The following is a 10,581-nucleotide window of genomic DNA, read 5'->3' on the forward strand; positions in this document are numbered from 1 at the left end:
TGTGCCGGGCACAGTTCTAGCACTTGACAAACATTATTCATGTTGAACTTATTCATTTAGTCCTCATTACCACCCTATGAGACAGATAGTGTAATGATCCCCATTTCACAGATGACTCAGCCAAGGCTCAGACGGGTTCATTCACTCGTCCAAGTTCACAGCATCAGTAAGCGGCAGAATCGGAATTCGAATCCAGGGAGTGGGGCTGCGCGGCCCACAGGTCACCACGCAGGTGATACCTGGGGCGGGGAATGCAGGAGGCACAGACTCGGTGGGGCTCGAGCCACACTTGAAGGATCAGATCAGGGCGGGTAGGGAGAGAGGGGAGAGAGGCAAAAGGGCTTTCCATGTGGGGGGCCAGAATGTGAACCAAGACTTAAGGCAGAAATGAAGGCCACGTGGCTGGTTGGGAAGGACAGGAAGAAAAGAGTTTGTGTCATCGAGTGGGAGATAGAAAAAGAGGGTGTCGGGGATAATTTTGACTACAAATTATGGAAAACACCTCCACTCAACCTGGCTTTGGCCAATGACTTTAAAACTCTTTGACCACAGTCCACAGTGAGAAATACTCTTTCCATTTTGGCTCTGTACGCCCTCATCCGCATCACCAGACAAAAGTTTCACAAAGCTCTTAGGCATGTGATGCGCTCTGATATCTTCAATTCTCTTCTTCCTTCTTCTAACTCATTTTTTTTTCATTGTTGGTTGTGACCCACCCAGTTGATTTCATGGCCCTTTAATGGGTTCCGATCCACAGTTGGGAAAAATGCTGGCTTAAACACCAAGTGAATTGATGATGTCAGGTAAGGGACACTCATCAGCTCAGTGATGTCCACAAGGACCCAAGTATCCCCATCTGCCCACTCAGCTGGCCTCATGTCAGCCTCACGCTCAGGCCGGTTTCTCTGGAGGTCATGAGGTGCTTCTGGCCATCCCAGGCGACACATTTAGGCAGACACAAGTCCAGAGGCAAAAACAGAGAGGCAAGGGGCGCCTGGGTGGCTCATTCAGTTAAGCACCTGACTTGATTTCGGCTCGGGTCATGATCTCAGGGCCCTGGGATCGAGTCCCAAGTTAGGCTCTCTGCTCAGCCGGGAGTCTGCTTGTCTCCCTCTCCCTCTGCCCCTCCCCCTGCTCTCTCATGCTCTTTCTCTCTCTGAAATAAATAAATAAATCTTAAAAAAAAAAAACAACAGGCAGGCAAGACTGTGAACACCTTTCTCAGGAGCAAGTCAATATTAAGTCAATATTTTTCAGAAGTCCCTAGTAGGTACCCCCCCATCATGTCTCATTGGTTAGGACTGAGCCACAGGTCTGTTCCTGACCCCATCCCTAGCCAGATAAATAGATCGGCCACCCAGCGGGGTAATAGATATCAGGGAGTGAACCACCCTGCCCTCCACAAGCCCACAAGGGCAGGCCTTCATTATGGACGCCAGCCAAGAACCGCAAAATTGATCTCGTGGGGTTTGCAGCAGAGGTGACGGGGTTTCGTGTGGCAAAGGACAGGGACCCAGAATGGCCACCCAGTGAGAATGCTGGGCTGTGGGGGTGGGGCGCATGCTAAGAAGGGCTGGCAGAGACTCACTTCCCCCAGGGGCACCCCTACCAGTCCGAGGAGGCTGCCTGGAGGGCTAAGGACAGTGGACATGTTGAGGGGAGCAGGGCAGGGCCACCAGTCCCAGTCCCACCTCTGGGGAAGACGTGCGGGGGACACCCGACTGAGGCAGGGGAGCCGGGTGCGGGTCCGGGGGGCAGCCGAAGAGGGCGGTGGGAGCACCGTCCCCGGGGCCAAGCCTGGAAAGGGGCGGCAAGAAGCAGATTGAGTTTGAAGAGCAGCCAGTCCGCAAGAAGGAATGTGGAAGATGTAGGACTCTAAAGCCAGGATCCCAGGGCCAGAAGTTCATGTGTGTTTCAGTTGTCTATTGCCAGGCAACCAACCACCCCCGCACTTGGCGGCTTAAAGTAAATAACAATCACTTTACTTGCTCACAATTTTACAATTTGAGCATAGGCTGGGCTGGAAGACCCATTTCCTAAAGAGCCAGCAAGTCGATGCAGGCTGCCGTCTGCCAGCTCGGAAATTTATTCTCTCCCAGGTCTGGAGGCCACGAGTCCAAAATCAAAGTGTCAGCGGGGTTGGTTCGTTCTGGAGGCCCCAGAGGGAGAGTCTGTTCCAGGCCTCTCTCCTGGCTTCTGGATCTCTGATCCCCACCCTGATCTCTGCCTCTGCTCTCACGTGGCATAGCTGCGTGTCTGCCTCTATGTCGTTCCCTCTTCTTGAAAGGACACCTGCCGTTGGATGGAAGGACCACCGACTCCGGGACGACCTCATCTTAACTTGATTGCATCGGCCACCAGCCCGGTTCCAAACAAGGTCCTGTCCATCGGTGGTGGGGGCCGGGACTCCAGTGTGTCTTTGCAGACGTGCCGAGTGGGGGACGGCACCCTGTGTCCTGCCAGGAGAGTGACAAGGAATTTGCAGCCATCTTGAACCCCCCGCGATCTGCGAGATGACAACAGGAAGGGAAATGAGGGCAGAGGAGGGAACGGCGGTTGTCCCTGCTGGCAACTGGGTGGGTCGGAGTCCCCTGGGGACCTGGGCAGACAGTGTAGAACACGCCCCTGAGGTTGTCCCCAGCCAACAATAAGGCTGCGTCCGTATTTGTCCGCTGATCCCTTCCCCCTTGTCGGTGCTCTAGGCTGCTCCGGGCCCCCGCACGCAGGAAGAGTGTGCTTCCAGAAAAATCCCTCGGGCAGGGAGTCATAGGTGTTCGCAGTGAGCAGGCTCCTGAGCATGGAGGCCAGGGCTACCGGCAGGGGGTAGGGCCCCAAAAGTGTCTGCCGCGAGGGGCAGGTCAAGGCAAGCCAGCAGGAGGAGCAGAGCCTCCCCGCCTGGCCCCAACCGCAACCCCACGGGTTAAGCCGCTAGGAAAGGGCTCAGGGGCACATGGGTCGACATCGCTGAACCCCAGGGGCTGCCCCCGACCACTTGAATCAGACCAAGAGGAGCCAGCGAGGGCATATCATGGACTCCTCTTGGGTGAGCCACTGGAGGCCAGGCTGGGGACAGATCTGCCACCGCATCCAAGATGGGCCCAGACTGAGGCCTCAGCCAGGTTCAGGGGCAGGCTCAAGGCTCCAGGCTGAGCCGTGGGGAGCAGCTTGCGGGCCTGGGACGCAGGGCGCCGCAGTGGGGAGACGAACCCGCCGTCCCCAGGCTGCAGCTTTTCCCAGCCCAAACGGCCACTCTTCTGACCCAGGCCTCCTGAAAAACGGGGAGGGTAGAGGGGATGGGAAAGCGGGCAGAATGGTTTTCCCTCCCTGCTTTTCACGTCCCCTTCCAGGCGCTCGTGGCCTGCAAAAGCCGCCTGCCGAAAGCACAGCCATGAGTTTCTCATGAATGATTTTAAATGATTCCTGTTCTGTCCGTGGGGGGAAATCGCGTATTGAAAATCCCGCAAAAGCAGAGCCAACTGAGGACTGCTCCGGATGGTTGCTGAAGAGCAAACAGCATGGCCACTGGCGTTCAAACTGCAAGGGGTCCTGGGAGAGAAACAGGCTCCCCGGGCCAAGGCCCGCAAGGGCCCGAGGCAGTACCCTCTGAAAATCAGGCCACTGTGCCCCAACGCCGCCCGCCGCCCGTTCGCTCGTTATGCAACGAATAATCACTAAGCACTTGCAATATGTCACTCACTGTTCTAAGGCCCTGGAAAACTGCTGTGAACAAAACAGATTAAAAAAAAAAAATCCCTGTAGTCATGGAGCTTACATTCTTGCAGGGGAGAAAGGTAGAAAACAAATAAATAAGCAAAACATGCAGCGTGTTTTATGGTGGGAAGTGGGAAGGAGAAAAACAGGGCAGGGAAGGGAATAGAGAACATTGATAAGGGGTTGGGGATGGCGGGGAGGGGTTGACACTTCAGCAAAGGCTTAGAGGAGGTGCCAGCGAGGGAGCCGTGTGGATGATGGAGAAAGAGCAGGCCAGGGGACAGCCAGTGCAAAGGTCCTGAGGTGGGAGTGGTCCAATGTATTCCAGGAACTGCAAAGAGGCTAGTGTGGCTGAAGCGGAGAAGAGGAGGTAACAGGCCATGAGCTCAGAGAAGTCGGGGCAGAGGCAGGGCCTTCCTACCGCCCTCAGCTTTCACTCAGGTGACATAGGAAGGCTCTGGAGGATTCTAAACCAAAAGGGCCAGAAGCTGACTCGGGTTTTAGGGGACCCCTCTGGCTGTTGTTTTCAGAGCAAACTGTGGAGGGGTGAGGGCAGAAGGGGGAGGGGGAACACCGGTGAAGAAGTTCGGATACTGAGAACCACAAACATACAGTAAATATTATTTTAGTAGGAAGTGTTTTCACCTTCATCACCAGCATTTGGCAAAACCCACCCTTTCCATTATGCCCACTTCAAAGATAAAGAAACAGAGAAGTTAAGTAACTTACTCAAGTTGCCCAGTTGGTAAGCTCTTTGACCAGGAAAAAATCTGGCATAGATTTCCCCATGAGCCCTAGCCATATTAAAACCAAATTTATCGGGACGCCTGGGTGGTTCAGTTGTTAAGCGTCTGCCTTTGGCTCAGGTCATGATCCCAGCGTCCTGGGATCGAGCCCCGCATTGGGCTCCCTGCTCTGCGGGGAGCCTGCTTCTCCCTCTCCCTCTGCCCCTCCCTCTGCTCGCGCTCTCTCTCCTGTGCACGCGCTCTCTCTCTCAAATAAATAAATAAAATCTTTTTAAAAAATTATCTAACACTCTCTATCTCCTGCTCCCTCCTTCCTCTGGGTAAAACAAAAAAAAAAAAGTGGACAAAAAGCCCTGTTACGTCTACTAGTCTTTGGTTGATGCCTGATTCCTTTTGGGACTTCTCATGCTTCTGGTCTTTTCTTGGGAGGAAAAGTGGCCTGAGTCTGGGGTTGAGGAGTCAGATGGCCTGGCTCAGCTGAACCCAGGGCCCTGACACCCAGCCGTGGGCAGGGCAGTTTCCAGAAGCACAAATCCGGATTTACCTCCTCCGGCCATAAGTTCTTTTCCCCTCCGTGACCCAGACAGTGGCCAGACCTTGGCGTCCCCAGCCTTTGGGCTCTGGTGGGCAGGGTCAAGGCTGAAGTTGCCAGGCATCCAGGAGCTAACCCCTCCCAGGCTTTTGTTTCCAACGGCAGCCAAAGCTACAGAAGGATTATATGGGATCAGCCGTTCCCAGAGCCTGTTTTGTATACCGCTGGAGGTACACAGACCCGTATTTTTTAATAATTATGGTTATGTATTTTGATGTGCTAGGAAAAAAAGAACTGGCACAATCAACACATGACTTCATGAATATTATTGCTCAGGAGGAGGCTAAAGTATTTTGGCTGGTTTGGTTTTTTGTTTTTTTCTTTTAAGATGATTTAAATTAAAAATACGATGTTACTAATAACATAAGCGGTACAAAATACAGCAAGTATCGTGGAGGAAGTACAGAATAAAGCCCTAGTAGGTTGTCTTGGGGGGGGGCGGGGAATAAAGGACGGGCTTCCCCTCCCCCCTCCAGCAATCTAAAAGGGTCTTAAAAAATATATATCCTTTTAATATAATGGAAGAACAGGCACACTGCAGAACGTTACAACATACAAACCATCAGAGAGGTTAAAATAAAAACCTCACACACTCTCACCTCCCTGATATCACCACCATTAACACCTAAGTGCACATCCGTCTTGGTCGTCTATGGCTGTGTAGCAAATTACCACAACTTTGGCGGCTTAAAATCCCATCCATTTACTACCTGTCACCACTGCAGGTCAGAAGTCCGGGTGGACTTGGTTCTCTGCTCTGAGCCTCAAAAGGCCAAAGTCAAGGTGTCAGCCAAGCTGGGCTTTTACTTGTAGGATCTGGGGAAGAATTCACTCTCAAGTTCGTCCCTGTTATTACCAGAAGTTAGGTCCTTGTGGCTGCAGGACTAAGGTCCTTCCAATTTCCTTTCTGGTTGTCCTCTGGTTCTTGCACATCTTCAAGACAGAAAGAGCCCATCTAAACCCTTCTCCTGCTTCGAATCTCTCTGACTTCTCCTTCTGCCTGCCTTTTTCGCCACCAGGCAGAGAAATTGCTCTGCTTTTAAAGGGCTCTTATGATTGGGTGAGGCCTGCGGGGATAATCTCCCAACTTTAAGGTCAACTGTGCCTTTATCACATGACACAATCACGGGAGTGAAACCTCCTCTCATGCACAGGTGCCGAGATCAGGGTGTGGATTCTGCTTACCACACTGTCTTTCTACATTTTTCTCTGCACACATATATTTATAAAGACATACTTGTAGGGCGCCTGGGTGGCTCAGTTGGTTAAGCACCCAACTCTTGGTTTGGGCTCAGGTCATGATCTCAAGGTCGTGGGATTGAGCCCCTCTTCAGGCTCCCCTCTCAGTGGGGAGTCTGCTCGAGGTTCTTCTCTCTTTATCTCACTCTCTCTCGCTCTCCCTCTCCCCCTGCTCTCTCACTCTCTCTCTCTCAAGTAAATACATAAATCTTAAAAAACAAAAACAAAAACAAGACGTACTTGTATTCTAGATACAATAAGCAACCTGCTTTTTCCAGTCAAGGATCTCTACCTTTCCATTTCAGGAAATATTCATCTCAACTAATACCCAGAACACATCCAGAGCTCCTCAGTGGACCCACAAATGATTTTGCAAACCAGTATCCAATCCAGACCAGACTACATCTGGTTATGTCACTTCAGTCTGTTTCTGTCTGGCCGGGTCCTTTCTTAAATGAGCTTAATGTATTGAAACGAATAGGAGAGCTGTTCTGCAAAATGTCCCACCTTCTAGAACTATCCGGCAGCTTCCCTGTGACACCGTTTAGCTTGTTTTCCTATCCCCTGTACCTGCTCTCCGTCGGAGATCAGACCCTGGTGCGGCGGCAAATGTTTACCACCTGGGGCGTTGGCCAATTTCCCTGGTGTAAATGCTTCCCCTGTGGCTGCTTTCAAGCTACCAACGTGACATCCCTGAATCCTGAGTTAGAAAGAGATGCCCGCCGTCTGCCAGCTCAAACCAGTTCCAGCAGCCACTGCTTGATGGATGGGCTAAGGCTTTTGGAGGGGAAGGTGGGGGAGGAGGCTGTCTGGAGAAAGACTCCAAGAGCTTCCCCACTCCCATCCCCCAAGACGGTGGAGGAGGCAGCATATGTGCTCCAGGAGCGGAAGGGACTGGCCACCTCTTACCTCTCAGAGGAATGGCGGGGGCTGGGGGTGGTGAAAGGAATCACCCGGGCTGTGGTCTCAGAAGCCATGGCAAGGACCCCCATCGTGGGGTGTGGCCAAGAAGCAAGCATGGCAGCTAAACCTCCCCAGCACCCTGGCTCCTTGGGTGGGCTGCTCTCCACTGATGGCCGCAGATCCCCAGCAGGGCTGAGCCCCAGCTACCCACAGTGCTAGCTTGCTTGGTGACCATGCCTTCATCCGTTTTCTTTCCTTCCCGTCCCTGGCTCATCTTTGCACCCCTCTGCTGGGGCTTCCTGGGACCACCTCCTACATAAAGGGCTGGCCCTCCAACCCCTGTGCCAGGGCCGACTTCCCGGACCAGAGCTGAGACAGAAGGTGGCAGGGGATTGGAATTGGTATAAGGCTAGTTCGAGGCTTCATGTTTTTTACAAAGGCACTTACTCATTTATTATTAATGCAATTAAAAATCAATTTTAAATAATAAATTTTTAAGAGGAAAAACTATAGCTAGAAGCCACAGAAGATTCACAGAGAGAGACCACAGCCTCGCTCCCTATCTGCTCGCCCTGACTGAGAACCCACTGTCCCCCTGACCCTCATACCTCTCCCCGCACACCCCAGGACACGACAACGGCAGGTGATAATTTTAAGAGGAGCTGACATTTGTTGAGCAGATACTGTGCAGAGTGCTTTGCGCAGATTATCTGTTTTACATACTTAGAGCGCATGTATTTATCTCCCCTTCCCTCCGAAACTCCCTTTAATACAATCGTGAAGGAACAAAAAAGGTATAAACCCACAATAAGGAAGGGGGGGCAGGGTGTCGCCAGATGAGGGATTTCAACACATTCCTGGGAGACAGAGAGCAGAAGGAAGGGTGGTGACAGGTGACACAGAGCAGAGGGAGCGGGGAAGCGCGAGGAAGAGGCTCCAGGCTGAGACTGCGGGGCTCCCCGAGGGCAGGAGTGGGGCTGGAAAGAGGATTGACTGAGGGTCTGCAGGTGGACCCACTGCCCACCCCACCCCACCTCACCCCGGCCCCCTCCCCCACCCCACCACCACCACCATCCCCACCACTGGGGGTAGGAAAGCCATGAGCCATGAGTCTTGGTTTCTTAGAGTTGACACTGGAGTTCATGCCAAACGGGGAAGACCCTCTTCTGAAGAAATGGAACACATTTTCTGAGGAGAACTGGAGTGGCTTGTATGCACATAAGTGACTTGGAAGAAAGCCCCCCACGACCCATCATCTGGGAGACCCAGCTCCCCACAGGCTCACCTAAATGGAGTTCACCAACCACCAATCCCCACCCATGCTTCTGGTCCACGTTCCTCCTGCTACACAGGAAGAGACACCTTCCCCAGTTGTTCATCTAAAGAAAGCCTGCAACATCCAAGAGAAAGACAGAGAAGAACAGGAAAATTGATCCTGGAGGAAACTGATAATTGGGTAAACAGGGGAGAATTTAAAGAAGGATGAGCAAGAGGAGGCGGTGGGGGGTGGGCAGGGGAGGAGGAAGAGGCGAAGGAGAAGAGAAAGCTTTACCCTCAGATGTGAGAAGCTATTGCGTCCACAAAGCAAAACGGTGCCACTAACCATCGGAGGAAGTAAGAACCGGTGGAAATTTAAAATATGGGGACAGAGTGAAAGAAATTGATTGATGGCCTGAAAGAATAAAAATTAAGAGATTCTTCCAGAACCCAGAGCACAATGAAAGAGACAGAAACCATAAGAGAAAAGATAAGAGACATGCAGAATCGTCCGGGGGGTGCAACATGTCAGGACTAGCAGGATCTTCAGAAAGAAAGACTAGCGAAGACGGAGGGAGAGAGCCTGCAGACCATCCCAACCTTGTAGCGTAGGGCAGCGCTGGAAGAGGCGGCCTCAGCGGGGCTGGCTGTGACCCTGCACTTTGTAAGCCAGGCTTTTATGTTTTGTGTATTCTGTGTCAATGTCCCTTTGGACCCCCCTTAGTGCTTAGAGGTCTCAAGAGAAGCCAAGCTGGGGAGAGAGAGAGGGGGTGTCTGTGCAGGGGACCCAAGCGTAACCAGGGGAAGGGGCTCTGCGGGGCCCAAGGTCAGAGCTGCTCACTTCTTATCTCCCTGACAGATTGTCTTTCCAGAGCTAGATCCTAGAAGCCCTCGGTTTTGTTTGGAAAAGGAGGGGAGTTTTCCTTTACAGCTTCTCTTGTGGATGGAGAAGTCAGCTTGTCCGACACGTCTTATATCCAGAGGCCAATATGAACATCAGCCGATGGGTCTGATGGGAGCTGATGGGGGCAGAAGTTATAAAAGACTTCTCAACAGATGTTTTTGATACCAAAATGGGATGCCTGGCAAAGGAGTGAGCCCTCTGTCACTGGGGTATTCGAGCAGAACCCAGACAAACATCCGTCGGGAAAACTATAAAAGGAATTGGAACCCTACAGCAGGTAAATTCATAGAGATAGAAAGTAAAATAAAGGTTACCAGGGAGAGGGAGGAACGAGGAGTAGTGCTTAATGGGTGCAGCTTCTGTTTGGGATGATGGAAAGGTTCTAGAAACAGACAGTGGTGATGTTTACACAACTTTGTCAATATACTAATGCCAGTGAATTGCACACTTGAAAATAGTTAAAATGGTAAATGTTATGTTATGTATACTTCACCACAATTTATAAAAATTTTTTTAAAAAGGGGAATTGGAACCCAGACACACTGCTGGTGGGAATATAGATGGTGCAACCACTGTGGAAAAGAGTCTGGCAGTTTCTCAATAAAGTTAAACATAGAGTTATCGTATGACCCAGCAATCGTGCTCCTAGGTATACACCCAACAGAAAAGAAAACATACGCTAGGTATATACCCAGGAGAAATGAAAACATACGTCCACAAATGTTCAGAGCAGCACTATTCACAATAGTCAAAACGTGGAAACAACCCAAATGTCCACCAACAGATGAACGGATAAACGAAATGTGGTGAATCCACACAGTGGAATATTATTCGGCTATAAAAAGAAAGGAAGGACTGACACACAACAGGGATAAACCCTGGAAACATTATGCTAAGTGAAGGAAGCCAGTCACAAAAGACATATACTGCATGCTATCATGTATATGAAATCTCCAGAACAGGCAAACCTATAGAAACAGAAAGTAGATGAGTGGTTGCCTGGGACTGGAGAGTGGTTGGAGGGAGATGGGGAGTGACTGCTAATGGATATGGGGTTTCTTTGGGGGATGATAAAAAGTGATGATGGTTGCATTTCTGTGTGAATGTACTAAAAATCACTGAATTATACACTTTAAATGGGTGGAGAGTATGGTATATGAATTATATCTCAATAAAGCTGGGTTTTTTTTTTTTCTTAAAAGGAATAGAGGCAGGGCGCCTGGGTGGCT

This window comes from Phoca vitulina, unplaced genomic scaffold (assembly GCF_004348235.1).
Source record: "Phoca vitulina isolate PV1807 unplaced genomic scaffold, GSC_HSeal_1.0 scaffold35, whole genome shotgun sequence".
NCBI lineage: Eukaryota > Metazoa > Chordata > Mammalia > Carnivora > Phocidae > Phoca > Phoca vitulina.